The sequence below is a fragment of the Tamandua tetradactyla genome, chromosome 14, assembly GCF_023851605.1.
Source record: "Tamandua tetradactyla isolate mTamTet1 chromosome 14, mTamTet1.pri, whole genome shotgun sequence".
NCBI classification, from domain to species: Eukaryota; Metazoa; Chordata; class Mammalia; order Pilosa; family Myrmecophagidae; genus Tamandua; species Tamandua tetradactyla.
The window spans coordinates 51,902,959-51,926,240 of record NC_135340.1 but is presented as its reverse complement, the minus strand read 5'-3'; the positions used below and the strand labels follow the sequence as shown (position 1 = coordinate 51,926,240).

At 40.6% G+C, this 23,282-nt stretch overlaps 1 long non-coding RNA gene and 1 other non-coding gene across 2 annotated transcripts in view; one reads left to right on the top strand and one right to left on the bottom strand.

The window, feature by feature from the left end:
* The window catches only part of LOC143655108 (uncharacterized), a 93,647-nt gene that overhangs the window by 28,829 nt on the left and 41,536 nt on the right, over nt 1–23,282 (bottom strand). The gene's annotated exons all lie outside the window — the stretch shown is intronic.
* TRNAQ-UUG (transfer RNA glutamine (anticodon UUG)) lies at nt 8,796–8,871 on the top strand. The gene has a single exon. It is a non-coding gene; the product is annotated as a tRNA-Gln (tRNA).

Sequence of the window (23,282 nt, the reverse complement as noted above, 5' to 3'; positions counted from 1 at the left end):
AATCTACCTGTCAAACCAGATTATATAGCCAAACAGATCTGAAGGGGCTTAAATATTTGGAGAGTATTTTACTTATTTATTCCCTGCTTTGTTACTAAAATGATTTAAGAAATTTGTAAATATGCATACAGCAAAGTTAGATTAAGTAAATTTACAAAATTCTCTTATTTTCAAAAATAAGAGAAAGGGAAAATAAAATTAGACAAATAAGATGGAGCCAGGAATGAGGAAAATAATACTCCCCAAAATAATTCCCTAAACACTAGATGACATTGGAGAAGGGAAAAGCTCTCCAGCTTTTTCCCTCCACCCTGTATCACCTTCCAATCTTCCTATCAGCTCTCTAAATGCTGTCGATGGATGTCAAAACCACAATCACCCTTAAGCCCACTAATACTCTCTCATTTCTTTCCTGGAGGAAGAGATATAAATTAAGTGGTAGCTACAGTGAGCGTGGGAGGGAAAGTATCTTAAACTTCATTGCTTTCCAGATTCCTCCTATTATGCACACTATCTTCTCCTAAGGGTCAGCAGATGAAATAAAATCAATAAGGGTGAGTCCTCCCCACAAGCCTTCTGGAGGGAACAAGGCAAGAGAGAAAACAATCCAATATAGATAAGGAGAAGTTGGGGATAATGTCTTGGTAAGGTTCCTTGCTGGTTAAGTGATAACTTTTGTTTCTTCTCCTCTTGAATTCAGAGCCAAATGAGAGCTGATTACAGGAATCAGAAGGATAGAAACTAAATCACCAGTTTCCTTTATGGCTCCTTAACTGGTTCCAGTAAATGGAACCTACACTCCAAAGTAAAGCGACCCCAACTGCAGAGGCAATACCCGAGCCGAGCAATGGGGTCCTGAGAAGGCCCCAAACAGAGAGGGTCAAGTAGAGGCTGAGCCACATGCATGCACAGCCTCTTCTTTATCATATAACAAGCCTCTCCTCCTATGAGGGTGGCTGGGGGTAGGGTAGTGAATGAAAGGAAGAAGAGAAATAGCTACCAGTTAAATCTGCCATAATTCCCTGCCCTTCTTGGGATGAAGTACAATCGTTTTATTAAAAGACCACCAAGCGGGGAGATCCAAGATGGCGTCTTAGTAAGGTACAAGCGTCTTAGATCCTCCGACTCCAAATCAACTAATAGGTGAACAGAAACAGTACAGAACAGCTCCCGGGGCTACAGCAGGGAATGGACACACAGCGTAACCCAGTCTGGGCTGGTTAGTCTGACTGCGAAACTCGGCTGCGGTGAGTGAGATCCCCGAGCAGCGGGCGATTTCCCGAGCAGCCGCAGCTGCGGCGGTCCGAGCTAATCCCTCCCTCCTTCCCGGGCTGGCTGAGGGACGCGGAGAGACAAGCTTCCCAGCCAAGGTGGCCGGCGCCACACTTTTGCGGGCGGCTTCGAGTCTCGGCTTCGAGTCCGCGACTACAAGTCTTGGATCAGAGGGCTATCCAAAGTCTGGGCTGGCAAGTCTGACTGCGAGACTTGGCTGCGGTGAGACCCCTGAGCAGCCGCAGCTGCGGCGGTCCGAGCTAATCCCTCCCTCCTTCCCGGGCTGGCTGAGAGTATCGGAGAAGCAAGTTTCCCAAGCCGAGGCAGGCGGCGCCCTTCTTTTGCGGGCGGCTTCGAGTCTCGGCTTTGAGTCCGCGGCTACGAATCTCAGATCAGAGGGCTATCCAAAGTCTGGGCTGGCTAGACTGACTGCGAGACTCGGCTGCGGTTAGACCCCCGAGCGGCGCGTGATTTCCCGATCAGCGGCAGCTGCGGTGGTCCGAGCTACTCCCTCCCTCCTTTCCGGGCCGGCTGAGAGTATTGGAGAAGCAAGTTTCCCAAGCCGAGGCAGGCGGCACCCCTCTTTTGCGGGCGGCTTCGAGTCTCTGCTTCGAGTCTGCGGATACGAGTCTCGGATAGGAGGGCTATCCAAGCCGCGGTAGCCCCCCCCCCACGGGAGGCTTCCTGGCCCGGTGGGGAATCCCCCAGGCACGCTGCAGCCCGCAACCAGCCACAGGGTCCCCTCAACCCGCGGCAGCTGACGCCCCCACCACGCGCGGCCCCTGAACCAACGGAGAGAATTGGATCCGAAATCCCCAGGCCACGGAGATCGGTGACTGGGGGAGACCCATTCCAAACACTTGAGACAAACGTGTGCCACATGTGCCACGTGCGCCATGTACTGGGCAAGATAAGAAAAACAGATCCCAGAGATTTCACAGAAAAATCTTACAACCTTGCTGGGTCCAACACCAAGAGAAATCTGAATAAATGCCCAGATGCCAGCAGCAGAAGATAACTGTCCACGCTCAAAAGATTGAGAATATGGCTCAGTCAAAGGAACAAACCAATAGCTCAAATGAGACACAAGAGCTGAGACAACTAATGCTGAATATACGAACAGAAATGGAAAACCTCTTCAAAAATGAAATCGACAAATTGAGGGAGGACATGAAGAGGACATGGGCTGAACATAAAGAAGAAATAGAAAAACTGAAAAAACAAATCGCAGAACTTATGGAAGTGAAGGATAAAGTAGCAAACATAGAAAAAATAATGGATAGCTACAATGATAGATTTAAGAGACAGAAGATAGAATTAGTGATTTGGAGGATGGAACATCTGAATTCCAAAAAGAAACAGAAACTATAGGGAAAAGAATGGAAAAATTTGAACAGGGTATCAGGGAACTCAAGGACAATATGAACCGCACAAATATACGTGTTGTGGGTGTCCCAGAAGGAGAAGAGAAGGGAAAAGGAGGAGAAAAACTAATGGAAGAAATTATCACTGAAAATTTCCCAACTCTTATGAAAGACCTAAAATTACAGATCCAAGAAGTGCAGCGCACCCCAAAGAGATTAGACCCAAATAGGCGTTCTCCAAGACACTTACTAGTTAGAATGTCAGAGGTCAAAGAGAAAGAGAAGATCTTGAAAGCAGCAAGAGAAAAACAATCCATTACATACAAGGGAAACCCAATAAGACTATGTGTAGATTTCTCAGCAGAAACCATGGAAGCTAGAAGACAGTGGGATGATATATTTAAATTACTAAAAGAGAAAAACTGCCAACCAAGACTCCTATATCCAGCAAAATTATCCTTCAAAAATGAGGGAGAAATTAAAACATTCTCAGACAAAAAGTCACTGAAAGAATTTGTGACCAAGAGACCAGCTCTGCAAGAAATACTAAAGGGAGCACTAGAGTCAGATACAAAAAAACAGAAGAGAGAGATATGGAAAAGAGTGTAGAAAGAAGGAAAATCAGATATGATATATATAATACAAAAGGCAAAATGTTAGAGGAAAATATTATCCAAACAGTAATAACACTAAATGTCAATGGACTGAATTCCCCAATCAAAAGACATAGATTGGCAGAATGGATTAAAAAACAGGATCCTTCTATATGCTGTCTACAGGAAACACATCTTAGACCCAAAGATAAACATAGGTTGAAAGTGAAAGGTTGGGAAAAGATATTTCATGCAAATAACAACCAGAAAAGAGCAGGAGTGGCTATACTAATATCCAACAAATTAGACTTCAAATGTAAAACAGTTAAAAGAGACAAAGAAGGACACTATATACTAATAAAAGGAACAATTAAACAAGAAGACATAACAATCATAAATATTTACGCACCGAATCAGAATGCCCCAAAATACGTGAGGAATATACTGCAAACACTGAAAAGGGAAATAGACTCATATACCATAATAGTTGGAGACTTCAATTCACCACTCTCATCAATGGACAGAACATCTAGACAGAGGATCAACAAAGAAATAGAGAATCTGAATATTACTATAAATGAACTAGACTTAATAGATATTTATAGGACATTACATCCCACAACAGCAGGATACACCTTTTTCTCAAGTGCTCATGGATCATTCTCAAAGATAGACCATATGCTGGGTCACAAAGCAAGTCTTAACAAATTTAAAAAGATTGAAATCTTACACAACACTTTCTCGAACCATAAAGGAATGATGTTGGAAATCAATAATAGGCAGAGTGCCAGAAAATTCACAAATACGTGGAGGCTCAACAACACACTCCTAAACAACGACTGGGTCAAAGAAGAAATTGCAAGAGAAATTAGCAAATACCTCGAGGCAAATGAAAATGAAAACACAACATATCAAAACTTATGGGACGCAGCAAAGGCAGTGCTAAGAGGGAAATTTATTGCTCTAAATGCCTATATCAGAAAAGAAGAAAAGGCAAAAATTCAGGAATTAACTATCCATTTGGAAGAACTGGAGAAAGAACAGCAAGCTAACCCCAAAGCAAGCAAAAGGAAAGAAATAACAAAGATTAGAGCACAAATAAATGAAATTGAAAACATGAAAACAATAGAGAAAATCAATAAGACCAGAAGTTGGTTCTATGAGAAAATCAATAAGATTGATGGGCCCTTAGCAAGATTAACCAAAAGAAGAAGAGAGAGGATGCAAATAAATAAGATCAGAAATGGAAGAGGAGACATAACTACTGACCTCACAGAAATAAAGGAGGTAATAACAGGATACTATGAACAACTTTACGCTAATAAATACAACAATTTAGAGGAAATGGACGGGTTCCTGGAAAGACATGAACAACCAACTTTGACTCAAGAAGACATAGATGACCTCAACAAACCAATCACAAGTAAAGAAATTGAAGCAGTAATTCAAAAGCTTCCTAAAAAGAAAAGTCCAGGACCAGACGGCTTCACATGTGAATTCTATCAAACATTCCAGAAAGAATGAGTACCAACTCTCCTCAAACTCTTCAAAAAAATCAAAGTGGAGGGAAAACTACCTAATTCATTCTATGACGCCAACATTACCCTCATACCAAAACCAGGCAAAGATATTACAAGAAAAGAAAACTACAGGCCGATCTCTCTAATGAATATAGATGCAAAAATCCTCAATAAAATTCTAGCAAATCGTATCCAACAACACATTAAAAGAATTATTCATCATGACCAAGTAGGATTCATCCCAGGTATGCAAGGATGGTTCAACATAAGAAAATCAATTAATGTAATACACCATATCAACAAATCAAAGCAGAAAAATCACATGATCATCTCAATTGATGCAGAGAAGGCATTTGACAAGATTCAACATCCTTTCCTGTTGAAAACACTTCAAAGGATAGGAATACAAGGGAACTTCCTTAAAATGATAGAGGGAATATATGAAAAACCCACAGCTAATATCATCCTTAATGGGGAAAAATTGAAAACATTCCCCCTAAGATCAGGAACAAGACAAGGATGTCCACTATCACCACTATTATTCAACATTGTGTTGGAGGTTCTAGCCAGAGCAATTAGACAAGAAAAAGAAATACAAGGCATCAAAATTGGAAAGGGGGCGGGCCGCGGTGGCTCAGCGGGCAAAGTGCTTGCCTGCTATGCCGGAGGACCTCGGTTCGATTCCCGGCCCCAGCCCATGTAACAAAAACGGAAAAACAAAATACAATAAAGCAAGAAAATGTTTGGAGATGTTTCCCTTTCTTCCTTCCTTCCTTCCTTCTATCCTTCCTTCCTTCTCTCTGTCTTTCCTTAAAAAAAAAAAAAAAAAAAAAAAAAAAAAAATTGGAAAGGAAGAAGTAAAACTATCACTGTTTGCAGATGATATGATAATATACATCGAAAACCCGGAAAAATCCACAACAAAACTACTAGAGCTAATAAATGAGTACAGCAAAGTAGCAGGTTACAAGATCAACATTCAAAAATCTGTAGCATTTCTATACACTAGCAATGAACAAGCGGAGGGGGAAATCAAGAAACGAATCCCATTTACAATTGCAACTAAAAGAATAAAATACCTAGGAATAAATTTAACTAAAGAGACAAAAAACCTATATAAAGAAAACTACAAAAAACTGCTAAAAGAAATCACAGAAGACCTAAACAGATGGAAGGGCATACCGTGTTCATGGATTGGAAGACTAAATATAGTTAAGATGTCAATCCTACCTAAATTGATTTACAGATTCAATGCAATACCAATCAAAATCCCAACAACTTATTTTTCAGAAATAGAAAAACCAATAAGCAAATTTATCTGGAAGGGCAGGGTGCCCCGAATTGCTAAAAACATCTTGAGGAAAAAAAACGAAGCTGGAGGTCTTGCACTGCCTGACTTTAAGGCATATTATGAAGCCACAGTGGTCAAAACAGCATGGTATTGGCATAAAGATAGATATATCGACCAATGGAATCGAATAGAGTGCTCAGGTATAGACCCTCTCATCTATGGACATTTGATCTTTGATAAGGCAGTCAAGCCAACTCACCTGGGACAGAACAGTCTCTTCAATAAATGGTGCCTAGAGAACTGGATATCCATATGCAAAAGAATGAAAGAAGACCCATATCTCACACCCTACACAAAAGTTAACTCAAAATGGATCAAAGATCTAAACATTAGGTCTAAGACCATAGAACAGTTAGAGGAAAATGTAGGGAGATATCTTATGAATCTTACAATTGGAGGTGGTTTTATGGACCTTACACCTAAAGCAAGAGCACTGAAGAAGGAAATAAATAAATGGGAACTTCTCAAAATTAAACACTTTTGTGCATCAAAGAACTTCATCAAGAAAGTAGAAAGACAGCCTACACAATGGGAATCAATATTTGGAAACGACATATCAGATAAAGGTCTAGTATCCAGAATTTATAAAGAGATTGTTCAACTCAACAACAAAAAGATAGCCAACCCAATTACAAAATGGGAAAAAGACTTGAATAGACACCTCTCAGAGGAGGAAATACAAATGGCCAAAAGACACATGAAGAGATGCTCAATGTCCCTGGCCATTAGAGAAATGCAAATCAAAACCACAATGAGATATCATCTCACACCCACCAGAATGGCCATTATCAACAAAACAGAAAATGACAAGTGCTGGAGAGGATGCGGTGAAAGAGGCACACTTATCCACTGTTGGTGGGAATGCCAAATGGTGCAACCACTGTGGAAAGCAGTTTGGCGGTTCCTCAAAAACTGAATATAGAATTGCCATACGACCCAGCAATACCATTGCTGGGAATCTACTCAAAGGAATTAAGGGCAAAAACTCAAACGGACATTTGCACACCAATGTTTATAGCAGCGTTATTTACAATTGTAAAGAGATGGAAACAGCCAAAATGTCCATCAACAGACGAGTGGCTAAACAAACTGTGGTATATACATACGATGGAATATTTGCAGTTCTAAGACAGAATAAACTTATGAAGCATGTAATAACGTGGATGGACCTAGAGAACATTATGCTGAGTGAGTCTAGCCAAAAACTAAAAGACAAATACTGTATGGTCCCAATGATGTGAATCGACACTCGAGAATAAACTTGGAATATGTCATTGGTAACAGAGCTCAGCAGGAGTTAGAAACAGGGTAAGATAATGGGTAATTGGAGCTGATGGAATACAGACTGTGCAATAGGACTAGATACAAAAACTCAAAAATGGACAGCACAATAATACCTAATTGTAAAGTAATCATGTTAAAATACTGAACGAAGCTGCATCCGAGCGATAGGTTCTTGTTTTGTTTTGTTTTGTTTGTTTTGTTCTTATTATTATTACTTTTATTTTTTTTCTCTATATTAACATTCTATATTTTTTTCTGTTATACTGCTAGTTCTTCTAAACCGATGCAAATGTACTAAGAAACGATGATCATGCATCTATGTGATGATGTTAAGAATTACTGATTGCATATGTAGAATGGTATGATGTCTAAAAAAAAAAAAAAAAAATGGTCAGCACAATACTGCCTAACTGTAATGTAATTATGTTGGAACGCTGAATGAAGCTGCATCTGATCTATAGTTTTTTTTTGTTTCTTTTTCTTTCTCTTATATATTTTTGTACTTTTTATTTTTATTTGTGTTTTCTCTGTGTTATCACTTTATTTCTTTTTCTGTTGTCGTGCTATTTCTTTCTCTAAATCGATGCATATGTACTGAGAAATGATGACCATACACCTATGTGATGATATTAAGAATTACTGATTGCATATGTAGAATGGACTGATTTCTAATGTTGTGTTAGTTAATTTTTTTTAATTAATAAAAAAAAAAAAAAGACCACCAAGCAGCAATACCATCCTCAGTAGCAACAGACTAATGGCACCAGGATGCCCATAAAAGGATGAGAAACAGAACTGTGCAAGGGTTGGCTTATTTCTGAAGTGTCTATCCAAAGTTGTGAGGTAACATCTACCCGTGTGTGTGCCTGAACAGACACCTGGGAGTAAGAGTATTAGGAATTTCTGCTTTCTCTGAGGGTCTGAGAATCTTGAGAATGTGCAAAGAGCGTATTAACATGAGGTAGCTGCAAAGTTCTCCCTCCTTGGTGCTGTCATCCCAGTCTGAATGGTTCAGTGCATCATTCCTGGGCATAAAACCCTTCAATGTTTGCCTTGCTTTCAGGTTAATACCACCCTCTTTGAGTATCCTACAAAGCCACGTCCTGTTCCACTATCTGCTGCAACTACTTACCACTCCGTCCCTCACCCTCACCTTCTCCCTTACTCAAGTTCTCTGAAGCACCAGAACCATCATACAGCATTTTCCTCTGCCTGGAACATTCCAGTATTCCCTTTTCTCCTGGCTTCAACTTCAACCCATCTTTAAGACTCCATTTCTTCCAAGAAGCCTCCCACAAACTTAAGTTAGAAACTCTTCACCAAGGGGTTCCCCTGTACAAGCTATGTATCTCACTAATTATCAGTGACAATTCTTTCTGGATTTTATGTTTCAAAAAGTCAGGGATTGGGTGCATGGGTGGTTCAGTGGTAGAATACTCGCCTTTGATGTGGGAGACCCGGGTTCGATTCCCGGACCATGGGCCCCAAAAGAAAAAAGTCAGGGACCATGTCCATCATTTTACCATTTATTCCCAACATAGAGCTTAGCATTTGTCATATATGCTATGATTTAGCATAAGTGCTAAATCAATTTGTACTGATTACTTACTGAATGGGGAGACTCACCCTCAACCATTGCATCTCCACCCCCACCCTAATGCCCTTTTCCTTCCATGGAGGGACTGTGAGACTCAAAGTAATGAGGAATATAAATTCCAAGACCTTGCTTCTTAATTAGGTATTTTTGTTGTTGTTGCTTCTACTGGATAAAGTCTCCATGGACCAGAGAACTTGGAAATTAGCAGTTTTCCTTCTTTTATTCCAAATTCAGGAAGGTTACAACTGTGTTCTTCCAAAAGTATAGCTTCCCAAGGGGCTTATTAGCCCCAGTAGAACCCTAGAGCCAACAGGATTGTTTTTATTTAATTGCACAGCCTTGTTCACTTTCAGCCCTCATTAGCCTTGCTCTCAGCGGACCGATTTATACCCTTTGCCCCTCCAGAGCTGACCTTGATTAAAGGGTGAGTGCAGTTTGCTGTCGACACTCACACTCCTAAAATATTTAAAATCCAAAAATTGCTGTTCCCTACCCTCTAAGCTAATCTTTAAGTCAACCCTTTCTACTCCCTCTCCTATAACTACCAGGGTTGGCATTTGAGAAAAGTCACCTTCCTTGTGTTTTCCTAGGCATTATCTTCTACCTCAAGAGGTCTTACCTCTATAGTTGGGCCATCAACTTAGGTTCAGGGGTTGAGTTTTTAGGAGATCTGCAGAAAACCTAAATACGTTTCCAAAATTTTGTGTAAACATACCTTTCTATGGGGAGAGGTCTGTAGCTTTTACTAGAGTCGCAGAGCAGCCCAAAGAGAATAATTCACCTTGTTTTAAAGATTTAATTTGGTAGTTCTTTGAGTATCTTCCCACTCTTCTCAACCAAAAGGTTCTCTTTCTGAACTATTCATGCACGGAGGCCATCCCATGGACCTGAAGAGTCTTTCTTCACATACTGGTTTTTTTATCTAAGCTCAGTGTGCTTTCAACCTGGAGCCCTCCCAAGGAAGAAAGCAATGAGGGAAGGTGCTGAAATATAAGCTCTTTCATTGTTCCCTTCCAAGAATCAAAGAAAAAGTGGAAAGATTCCATCAGTGGCAATTTAGGGACCCAGGTCCTACTGCAGACTCTGCCTGTAAACACGTATGTGATCTTGTACAAGTTACTTACCCTTTCTATTCTTCAGTTTCATATTCTCTTTTTTAATTGCCCACCCCGTGTTCTCTTTTAAAAGGAAAAGACAACAGTATGGATGAGCTAAACCCTAAAGACCTTCTGAGCTGTAAAACATCTATAACCACGTGAAATTAAGACCATATGGACAGAAATTGTGTTCTGGGTACGTGGCTGTACAGAGACAGATTGTGTTAACACATGCTGTTGAACTCCACGCTATACAAGTGCACGTGCATCTGGAACATCTACCAGGGTAACACTTGACTATTTACCTATATGTTCTTCTTTCTCTATATTTCCTTTATGCCACATGCCCCTTACCCATCTTTCAGACATCAGCTATGACAGTACAGTCTCAGAATAACAAAAGAGTCAATTCTCAGCTTTTAAATTTCAAAACAGACTTTGAAATCTTCAGCCTAAAGCACATATTGGATAGATTTATATAGAAGGCATGATAAAGTAAGAGCTCATTTTCTTGCTGTAGTCTGGATAAAGATTGCTCCGAATGGAGAAGGACAAAAGAAATGAAAAGGAAACAGCACTTAGAGCTGAGAGCATCCCTGTTTAAATGGGTCTGCACATTGCCACCTTCCCAAGACAACACAGATTTGACAACCCAGTGGAGAAAGGAGCTCTGTTACCTTCATAGGAGGGTCCAGTAAACAAGGTCCTAGAGCTCCCCCGAACCCCTCCGGGAAGGATGGCAGCAGTAAAGCAGTAGAGGCCAGAGGAACCTAAACAAAGGGGGCCCGAAAGAGTGCCCAAGCCTCCCACTGTCCCAGGGCAGCGCAGAGAGCACCCAAAAGCCCAGGAGAACCCTCCAGGAAGGGCTCCTCGTGGCTGGGACATCAGAGACCAGTGTGAACATGGACCTCACAGCAATGCCAAAAAGGATGGGTGCCAGATTCAAGAGACTGTGATGGCTGACAACCAGATGTCCCTCTCACTGTGCACTCTCTCTGGCAAGGCCCCCAGGACTCAATACCAACCAATGCCTGGAAGAGGTGGCTGGAATGGAACACCATTCTCAAGAGGTTCATAAAGCCTTTATTTTAACTAATAAAACCTGATGCAACAATAACAACAAACCATTGGTTATCACCCTCAAATTAAGATTCAATTTCTATCATGGAATTAAAGGAAGCTGAAGAAATTAAGTTCCTTCCTGGAGAATAAAGCTACGTTGTTTGCACGCCTAAGTTTTGTGGTTGTAAAAATTCATATCTGCTACATACATATTCTCCAGGGCAGCAGAAAAAAATAACATAAATCTGTAAGTACTAACAAAACAATCTTATTCTTTATCACAAAAATGGTTGTAATAATCCAGGAAAATATTAGCTTCAACAAATACATCCTTTCATGTAAAAAATATTTGAGAGAGTGCAGTTATTGAACTACTTTCATTTTTTATAGATTTCCATTTCATTCTTGCATCATTCATTCGACAAACATTTATTGAGTTCCTACTATTTCTCAGACAACATGCTCAGTATTGGAGAATACAAAAATAAATATGACATGGTACCTGCCCTTAGGAAGTTATACTCTGATAGTGTAAGTATAAATAACTCTAATTCAGTGTAAAATATGACAGTTGTCATAAGAGATACAATGTAGTAGGGGGCACCAAAATGCAGTGGGGGGCACAAAATTTTTTAAAGCAGATAAAGAAATTGAAACATCTCTTCTTTTTGACCCTGATTACTCTGCTCTCTCTGGACAGTTTTTCAAGTCTACTTTAATGCAATTAAATAAATACCCTAACTGCTTTCTATATTTTTCCTATTTTCTTATTTATACATGTGTATGCCTTGTCCCAGGTCCATATGATCTCACATATGCTAAAATAATCACCTGGTATCCATCACATTCCACTTATATGGAATAATTAACCAGTATAACTTAATAATAAAATACAACAGAGCCTGCAATTCCTCTATCACTTCTCTTCCAGAGACAGCAAATCATCTTCCTTGGCAAAGCAATTGAGAAAATATCATCCAGTGATCAACGTCATAGTCCCAACTCAGTACCGTGAGGACCTAAATCAGAGAAGGAATAAATGAGTAATAAACTTCTGGCAGGAGAAAAATTATAGTTCTGAAAGGAAGTTCTAAAGGTCTTATTTCATGGAGTTCTGTTTATGGATTCTGCTGATGAACAAAATATACTAAATGCATTTATGCAAATGCCTATTTTAAACCTATAGGCTTAGGGTATGGCTTCAGATGTGTAAATAGAAAACTGAGTTCTTTCTAATCATTTTAAATTTCTTTATCAACACTCTGACAATAAGCAAATCTCAAGGAATTTCTGTCCCTCCCTTTCTTCCAACCCATATCTAAAGGTCTTTTGGGCACTTTTGATTTACCTTCTCCAGAATTTCTTATTGAATTAGCATCATCTGTAATCTCTTGATGTTGACAGAAAGGTGGGATTCTACCTCCCAAATGACTGGTCTTAAGTAGCCAATGTTATTCTTATTCTGATGTGCAAGATAAGATATATTGATAGGGATGACATTGCCAAAACCTTTCTGAGCCTTTCATATTTGGCAATTAGAGAGCCATCTTCTCAATGTTATGACGAAGTTATATCATACAAGTCACAATGGTTCGTTTCAGAGATGCTCACTTATATACTCTAAAATAACCAGTGGATAATTCCTGTAAAAATTCAAAGTGCTTCCAAGCTTTTTCACCTATATCAAAATGTTAAAATGCAACACCCTGGCAGTTAATGACACAGCTCCTTTGCCATGGAAACACCCCTGAGCTCGATGGAAAGATATGAGACTGTGATGCCAAACACATCTCTGAGCTCTCACGAACTGACAGGGCAAGCCTTGGGTTTGGAGTTACCTAGGCACTCAGACAATGGGCCATCTTGTACACTTTTGACTGTGGCCACAGACCGCAGCCAGCTCCCATACTGCCTTTCCTCCAGAGCATCACAAGGAAAATAAGCCTTATGGAAACTCACTATACTGAAACCAGGGAATAAAATAATAATCCAATAAAGTCAAGTTTTTAAAAGACCCAAAGTGCAGAACCGGGGATTTTACATTTGAGAAAAGAAATAGTGCATTTGCAGGACCGCATTACAGTTCTCCAAAGCAAAATTAAAAATGACAAGCATAGGACTTGACAGAATTCAGTCCACAGAATGTGTTGCAGGCCTTTTGGAACACTTCAAATGTTTTCTTGCAAAGAGAAGAAACAGAGCTGGAAACTCTCGCTGATGCCACAATGCACCATTCATATCTCAGCCGTATCCTTGACTTGAGAACAGAAAACACAGTTCTTACTTTATAGTTTTGATTTTTTAGGGAAATAAATTGAAACATACAAACTTTTTTAAAAAGAATTTTTACTTTTTCCTCATGAGAAACTATATAGTGACTTTCCCAACTTGAGATTCTAAAAGGTGACTTAATCTCTCTCCAATATTTGTCCCCACTCCTCTCTTGTCTACTGGGAGAATTTGCCACCTCCAAGTAAATTGAGTAAATTGACCAAGATATGCCATTATTTCAAAATAGTTAATATTAATGGGAATGTTTATTTGGTGCAATATTTAAATTTTGGGTAGTGCATTTCCTAATTTAACTTTTATGGTCGATTTAGTTGAACACCATAAGTAAATGGAATCTTGAAGAGGGCATGAGATCCTGTTGGTTTCTGCAGGTTAATGTGATACCCCAATATATCCTGGAGTAATCTGAGCAGAGAATAAAGAAGTATTTGCAAGGTCTCCTTGGGAGACTTGGGAGAAAGGAGGAAATATTCAGCTTCCTCTTTTGGAGAATTTCTGATATTCTCACAAGCAGTGGGGACAGCCAAATCAATAAGCCATGCCCTCGATCTTGGGGTTCACCCCTATGAAACTTATTCTTGCAAAGGATAGGCTAAGCCTACCTAAAAGTAGGCCTAAGAGTCATTCCCAGAGAACCTTTTTTGTTGCTCAGATGTGGCCTTTCTTTCTAAGCCAACTCAGCAGGTGAACTCACTGCCCTCTCCCCTACTTGGGACATGACTCGCACAGGTGTAAATCTCCCTGGCAGTGTGGGACAGAAATCCCAGAATGAGCTGGGACCCAGCATCAAGAGATTAAGAAAGTCTTCTTGACCAAAAAGGGGATGAGAGAAATTAGACAAAATAAATTTTCAGTGGCTGAGAGATTTCAAACAGAGTTGAGAGGTTATCCTGGAGGTTATGCTTATGCATTATATAGATATCCCTTTTTTAGTTTATGTATTGGAGCGGCTAGAGGGAAGTACCTGAAACTGTTGAGCTGTGTTTCAGTAGCCTTGATTATTGAAAACAATTATATAAAGATGTAACTTCTGCAGTGACTGTGGGATTGTGAAAGCCTTGTGTATGTTCCTCCTTTTACCTAGGATATGGACAGATGAGTGAAAAATATGAATAAAAAATAAATAAATAATGGGGGACAAAGGGTAAAGTAAATTGGGTGGATGGAAATACTAGTGGTCAATGAGAGGGAGGGGTAAGGGGTATGATATGTGTGAGTTTTTTTTTCTTTTTTGTTTCTTTTTCTGGAATGATGCAAATATTCCAAAAAATGATCATAGTGATAAATACACAATTACGTGATGATATTGTGAGCCATTGATTGTACACCATGTATGATAGGATGCATGTGGGTGAAGATTTATCGATACATTATTTTTTAACAAAAAGCACCTTCATAAATACAAACTGATTATTATCGTGCCCCAGAAAAGGCACTTTCTCTGTTCAGTTGGTCACTTTCAGCATGAGGAAGACAGGGAAGGCAAGCAGGAGGCATATCCTTACATGAAAGTCAGAATCAGGTAGAGAAGAGGACTCCTCCAGGGAGGGGCAGGTTGCTGACAGAGGGCTTGTCTCGGCTTTCTGGGGTGGTATGTATGCCGGGGAGATCTAGCAGCCCAGCAGCAGCTTCACCAGGGCCCAGAGGCATAGCTGGGGTAAGTCTGAGACTTTAGGATGAAGGTGCCCTACACCCAAACTACTAAACACATTTTTCCCCACTTCCAGCTCTCAGCGTTTTTAACAGAAGACTGAAGATCTGGGTACCGTCTATGCTCGTTAACATCCAGCCAGATCACTTTTTCCCTGAGCCCTTGGGCCAGGATCTGGGTATTTTTCCTTTTTAAAGTCAGGATGCTTTTCCTTTTTAAAGTTCACTTATTACCTTCATATTAGGGTATTGCTTTAGATGTCTCATTTGGGATCCTAGTCATTTGTTTCATAAAATGTCTCTTAATAAAACTATCGTAAGTTTGTAATTTTAAAATAATTGTGTTCTTGATGCCCTAAAATTATTTACTATTGTTTTGAACTCTGGAATGTATTTGATCGTGTTCCATCATTGTGGCACATATGGAAGTATTTGGCAGGGGTTCCTACCCTCAAGTCGATAATAAATGCTCCTCATGACTAACAGCTTTATCCAAAAGAGTGTCCTTAAAACTAACTTAGAAGTCACTCCTACAAAAAACATCCAAAATATGACCACTTCTCTCTACCTCTACCTGTGTCACTTATAGTCGAGCCACCACTGAACCCTTCCCCCTGGCCTTTCTTTCTTAAAAGAGCTGCTTAAACAATCTCCTTAAAAACTAGAATAAAAATTTAAAAACAAAAGAGGGTGGTACAACACTGTGAACCCTAATGTAAGCTGCACTGTAGTTAGCAGCAGAATTACAATAATATTCTCTCATCAATTATAACAAAAGTACCACACTAATGCAAGATGTTAAAACTGGGGATGGAGGATGGGAACACTATTCTCTGCATGATCTTTCTGTAAACCTACAACTTCTGCAATAAAACACGTAAATAAATAAACTTGATGGAGAGAAAAAGAAAAGTCAGAGCATTTCCTCTGCCGCTCCCCACAACCACCCATTCCCAACCTGTCTGTCCCATTTAGAATATTTCTAGGTGACTTTACATAGTCTGTACCGAGGGCCAGCTCCGTGAGCCTGTGACCAGTGCACTGCACGGAGATACCTGGTTCAGAAGGGTCCTGCACTTGGCATTTAACGTCCTGCGGTTGCGGACTTGAAATTCTTAATACTTTTATCCTTGATCTTGTGTTTCCGAAATCCTTGTGATCTTGTGTTTCCGAAATCCTTGATCTTGTGTTTCCGAAGTGAAGTCCGATGGGACGAGGAGGTGACGGGATTTGGAGGTTTGGCTCAGGAGCAATCCTGCCTCCGCCACTCCTAACGCGGGATTTTGGCTGCCGGCTCCTCCCCACTACCCTCCCCACTACCCTCCCCACCCTCTCCCTGGTGCCCCAGGCCCCAACTCGCTTCCCCCTTCCTGCCTCTACCCTGCAGTGGCTGAGGCTTTGCACCACTCAGGCAGTAACTAGGTCACGTCGGCGGGGATGGGGAGGGGGGGGAACCTTGTGCCACCAGCGGGGACCTAGGTTCAGAGCGGTAATGCAGCTGTCGGGTGCGCGCACCGGTGGGGCACCGCGGCGGCCACCAGGCCCTGGCCGCAAGCACAGCTACAAGCGACTCGGAGGATGCGACGGGGCAAACCTCTGGTGCACGCCTAACCCAAGCGAGCGTGTCCCAGCACAACAGTTACAATCTCTTGGGGGGCATCAATCATTTGGGGCTGCAGATGGAGGAGGGAAAAAGGGCGGCATGGGAAGAGACTGATTTCTCTGCACCAAGCCCGGCATGGGGTGGGCTACATTGGTGCCCCAAGGGCTGGGGGGGGGGGGGGCGGAACCCAGCATCCAGGGGACCTTAGCAGGTGCCTTAAGGACTTTTACTCCCCTTGCCCAAGGAAGCGTGATATAAATAAGGAATGGAAACACTAGGATAGGCCCCGAGAGAGATTGAGAAAGAACAATGTTTTTTATATTAGAACTTTGAAGTTACACCCCCCCCCCCTTTCTGAATAAGGGACCTCCATTTTCATTTACACTGGACCTCACAGATTACTTAGCCACCCTGGCTAAGAGGGGATTGGCTCCTGAATGTCTTCCTGCTTTGTCTCCTGCGGGCTCCTCCTCCTGCACTCCACTCAGCCAGCCCGAGGTTCTTGTAGATCCTAGAACATGCCAAGCTCAGTCCTACCACTTGGCCTTTACCTTGCTATCTCCTCTGCCTGGAACCATTCCCCCATTCTCAAAGGCCCATCCCTTCCTTTTGACTAACCTTTTCTCAAATACCACCTCCTCTTGGAAGCCTGTCTTGATCATCCTGTGAAAATGCCACCCCACGCTAAGCGCTCATTATCTCCTTACTCAGCTTCAATTTTCTTCCTAGTTCTTAATCAGTGTTTTTTATTACTCATCTCACTCACTAGAATACATATTCCACAAGCTCAGGGGCTTTAATTTGTTCATCTCTTTATCCTCTGTGCCTAGATAGTACTGGGTGTATATGGGCTCTTAATAAATGTGTTGAATGAATGAATGAACTAACCTAGATCTGGCATTTTGCTTCCTCTTTCTCCTCATCTTCTTTTAGAGGGAGAAATCCATCTCCTAAAGAGAGAAATCATCCCCTAAAGTGGTGCCTAGTTTCTATTCAGTGATTGGCCACAAAAGTATTTATTGAGCACCTACCATGCACATTTATTTGTGTGAGGTGCTATGCTAGACCCTCGAAGAATACTGCTTGTTAAAACATGCTCAGTTTTCGTTCTTTAAAATCATTTAGAGCATTCAGTTCAATTTCTAATGCTTCTCCGATATCACTCACCGGTGAATTAATGGCATTCTAGGTTCTGACACACTTAACTATAGCATTTAAGAATAGAGCAGAATATGCCGTCCACAAAACCTAGGCCAACCCTGTCCTCTAGTGCCTTCTCTGAATTAGCTTCATTTATTCTTCAGGGAAGAAATGTCCCACCTCTGTCTACTTTGGGTTATAATGTCATGAAACTTGGCTTCAAGTGGCTGCCTAATACCTTCATTTTTCCCTAGCATTCCTCCAGCTGGCTATACCCCCTCATGGTGGGTATTTCCCCCAACGGAAGGAGTTGGAACCGGGGACCAAACTCTCTCCTGAGCACCCTTTTAGCTTTCTGTGCTCTTCTGCCTGGCTCCCGTGTTCCCTTGGCATTTGCTGGTGCTAGCACAACTCAGTGCTTTTAATGAAATTAGTGAGCCAACAGCCTGTGTGAATGCTCTTCCAGAAACTCAGAAAGTTTTTTTTTTTAATAGGATGTGCTGGTTTGAAAGGAAGCATACCCCCTAAGAAAAGCCATGTTTTAATATAAATCCCATTTCAAAGAATGTTTGTTAAACTGGATTAGGGGATGACATGTCTCCACCCATTTGGGGGGGGTCTTGATTGGTTTATTGGAGTCCTATAAAAGAGGAAATATTTTGGAGAAAGAGAGATTCAGAGAGCAGAACGATGTAGCCATGAGATGCAGAGAGTCCACGAGCCGGCAACCTTTGGAGATGAAGAAGGAAAACGCTTCCCGGGGAGCTTCATGAAACCAGAACCCAGGAGAGAACACTAGCAGATGACAACGCCATGTTCACCCTGTGCCCCCAGCTGAGAGAAAAGCCCTGACTATGTTCGCCACATGCCTTCTCACTTGAGAGAGAAACCCTGAACTTCATCGGCCTTCTTGAATCAAGGTATCTTTCCCTGGATGCCTGTGACTGGACATTTCTATAGACTTGTTGTAATTGGGACATTTTCTTGGCCTGAGAACTGTGAACTTGCAACTCATTAAATTCCCCTTGTTAAAAGCCATTCCGTTTCTGGTATATTGCATTCTGGCAGCTAGCAAACTAGAACATAGGACCTTACCCTTCCCTCACCTCTCTGGCACCATATGAGCTAATGCCCCCGAGTTGGAAGCATTGATTCCACATCACATGGTGTTTCCCACTGTTTACAGCTTCCCAGCCAGATTCACAAGCCATGTTAACTTTTTCTCATCCAAGTCAATGGAATCCAATTCAGCAGGAAACATTTCTTGACATACAGTAGATCTCTAAATTATGTGTTGCCTTCTGCTGGGGCTGGGCTGATTCTTTCTAAATTAGGCCACTTAAGGATTCTTGCAGTTATCTACAGACAAACTAAATACAGAAAAATGAATCAGCAGAAGGAAATAGTGCATTTTCAGTTTTCCTCTGCTGCTACTTTTATATAGATATCTTCCATTGAAATGGCCTTTTGGATTGAGGCAATTATTAAGGTGAAAAAAGAAGCTTGTGAGTAAGTCAATTTTAAAAATAAATAAATTCATGGCAAGGAAAAGCAGGTCAATCTGTATGGGAAAAGTAATCACCCAGTTGGACCACACTCCATTTGCCCTATGATTTCCTTAACTCATCAAATTATTGTTTACTTCTCAAACAAGGCAATGGACTGGAATCTAAATCTCTTTTATGAAACGATCTATTTATAACTTGCTTTGTTGAGTCATAGGAGAGGCTGTCTCCCAAATAGAACCATCGAGGTAAGGATTACCCTTAGAACTCTGGGCAGTCCTTTTGGATCCTTGCTGTTTGGGTAATTGAATGTCTAGGAGGATTTCTTTGCCAACTGTCCTGTAAAACTCACACCACTGACCACAAAGGTGATGCGGCCTCAGAATATCAATTGTGAAGATACAGCACCATGATAGAAAAAAAACATTGAGCAGGCAGGTGTCTGCTCACAGAGGTATCTTCTGTTTCTCATTAAAGACAGGAGGCCAGTGATTGCCTCTACCATCCCTGCCAATACTTGAGAATTCACAATGTCTTTGTAGCATCCCACCTAGTAACATTTGCATAATTCCATGCAGGAGGAAGATGCCATAAATTGAAGGAAGAATGGTGACTCAAGAACGAACAGAATCGAATTTTGCTTTGTCGTTGTGTTTTCCCAGGTCCTAATTTCCTACACAGTTAGCTACATATTAATAGTCATACTGTTTTGCTATGACTCCCAGATCCCAGATTTGATTGGCACATTAAGAACAAAGTTACTGCCAGTGAATACCTGAGCAGTTCATGAAAGCTGGGACAATTAAATATGTCAGTTAGAAATTCATAATTTTGTGGGTCTTGCACAAATGCTGATGGTGTCTCTTACTTACCCACGTTCTCCCTCTCTTCCCCCACCACAGTTAAAGAAATCCACTTAAGTGCTGCATAATTCATCCAGTTAATTATCTTCTTCATCAAAATCTGGCATTTAACTGGCATGGTCTTCCTTTACAAGCTGTATTCTGTATTTGGGGGAGTATAGGCCTTCGAATGGGAGATGCATTGAATGCCGGATCCGGGAAGGATGTGCAGGGGCATCAGCAACACGCCCCTTGTATGCGTGAGCAGGAATGTGCCTGTTAGAGAACTCTCTCTTGTCACTAACCATTGGCATGTGCAATCTGTTTCTTCCCAGTGTGTGTTGTCAGATCTTTTCCACCCTCACGTGAGCCATTAACTTTTGAGTTATTTCCATATCCCTATTTTACCTCCACGTATTGCAAAAAGTTAATGACATGAAATCTAGTTCATGGAGTTACATGATGGTATTAGTTAAAGCAATGCACTCAGAGGCAAAATGAAGGACTGAAACTGGAAAACTTGCTTCCACTGCCTTTCACTTCAGTCACTTGAAGTATAGGGGGTGAATATCAAGCATTATGTGTCAATATAAGATGAAACTCAGTAACTTTACAGTGACAACTAAACTCTTATGCAGACAAAAACTCTTTTAACAGGTTTAGAATGAACTTTAGAGTTACTACATATCCTAAATCAAACCGCCTCACAAAAGAATACGTTCCATTCCTACCCTTTTCCAAATACAAGGTCCATCTCCATCTATTTTTCCTTACTGGTCAAACTGCTTTGATGCATTTAAAAGATTTTGGATCTGCTCTGTTTCAATAATTTCTACACTCTTTTCATTTCTACTTTTGCTACCATGAAACATTTTTATTGCCACGTAAGAGTCCTTTGTATCCAAAGTGGAAAAGTAATGAAGATTCAAGTAACGAAAATAACCAAACCACTAAAACGTTAGATGGCAGATCAATAAATTGGCAATGTCTTACTTTCAAGTGCAATTATTATTTTGCTCCTGGAACCTTTATTGTGGATCCATCACTTAAGAGTGACCCATCCATCTTCTACGTCAGTTTTCTTGTGTAAAACTGACCTAGCACTGCCAACTGGGAAGGCTTATGCCTTTTTCCTCCTAGAGAAAAGAATTTGAGACTAGGTACTGTTGGAAGAACAAGATTGGTGTTATTCCAACGTGTGCAAGTCATTGTGCCTATTTCTCCAGAAGTTTTTGTACCAGTCTATGGCTGCAAGGCAGAATTAATCATGCCAACCTAAAATAACCAAGTTAGAAATTTATTTAGAACTTCAGAGACTCATATACTCAACTCTGCAATTCATTCGCAACTGGGCCTATGGTCAGTCTTGAAGTTTAGCCTATTTTTTTTCTTCTCATTTAGGGAGTAAGATGAAAGACCACTAAGTGGAGTGTTGGAGAAAATGTTTAAAGAATGAGGAGAGTTTTCCCTGGTGAGGGGAACTGTCTTGAAGGCTACAAAGAGAGTTATGACTTTAAAGGTGGTACCCAGAATTATATATTTTCCTTGAGGACTAGCCAACAGAAATTAACTTTTATCTACAAACACTTTAGAAATAAGCAAGAACTTTCTTACTTTAATTTATTAGGCTTTTAATTGTGCTCCTTATAAATGTCTCTTTCTCCATTATTTAAAAAAAAAAGAATAGTACATCTTTATTCTTTTCTATTCAGCCCTATCAAAGATAAGGACAATGAATTCGAACTTCTTTGTCTCCAACTCTAAGATTCCATGGGTGAAATATTCAAGAATTTCAGAAGCAAATAAAAAATAACATGGATGCTGAGCTAAGACAGGCAAATTTGTTTACCCCTTCTCCTAGCTTCCTGGGTAAACTCTGACGATAGGAATTTTTCTCTGAATGGGACTGAGAGTTTTGTTGTCCTGGACAGATAAGCTTGCAGCAGAAACTTGAGCACTGACCTGAAGAAAAATCAGGTTCCATTCTTTTTCACCATCATCATACACAACCAGCAAAATGAATTCAGACTGGCTCTTGAAACCCAGGTCTGCAAGGAGCTTTATTCTCAGGTTGGGCTCTCCAGATTCCATCACATCACTTTTGGGTGGCAAAAGGTCAATATATGGCTATTTTTTAGGACTAAACAGTACTGAGCCCTTGGAAATTGCAGACTATTTACTGTTATCCCATAGTAATTGTGGGAAGCATTTTGGAAGATCTTCTGAGAAATCTAGTGTAGTAAGAATGGAGAGAGAAAGCCACAATTTGAATAAAGAAGACCCAAGAGGTCTACAGGAAGTAAAGAACTGATGGGAATTCCTCCTCCCTTGTGGCAGGGGCTACAAATAACCAGGCTTTGTAGTATTCACTGGTCAGTTCTAGAGCATTGGACAATAATTAAACAGCTTAGTTCCATTCAACAAACCTTGATAAATGTCCCAGGCACCACACTGTGTTCTGGGGATACAACAATGGATATGTCCAATGCCTCACCTCCAACCACTTAAACTCTAAATGAGGCAACAGGTGTGTAAGCCAAGGATTTCGAGAATCACTCTTTCCCTTCTCTCTTCATGTAGATAAGTCACCAGCTAAGCCATCCAAGTACAATTTAATGACACTTCCATAGCAAAAAAAAACAAAAGCTTTCTTGACCTCACTCATTCAACTTGGTATTGCTGTGATTCCATTTCATAGCACCTTTTACATTTGTTATTATGAATTTAATTCTGGAAATATTTTCTGATATCTACTTCCTTCATAAAGGAAGTGGTCTGGCTTTTGTCAATTCTATGTTCTTTGCATCTAGGACAATGCCTGGCATACAGTAGGTGCTTAAAAATAAATTTGATGAAAAAGAAAATAAATAAATAAATTTGATAAATGAGTGAATGAATAAATAAATGATACATTAAAAGCAATGGTGAAATAAGCAAGGGACATCATATAAGCACAGAAAACACACCCTTATCTTTGTCTGGAAGCTCAAAAAAGTCTCTAAAAAACAATAACTGATCTGAATCTTGAAGGATAAGTAGATGTGAAGCAGGCTAGAAAAGAGGGGACAATTGTATCTAGCTGTAAAAGCAGCATGCTAAATTCCAGAAGC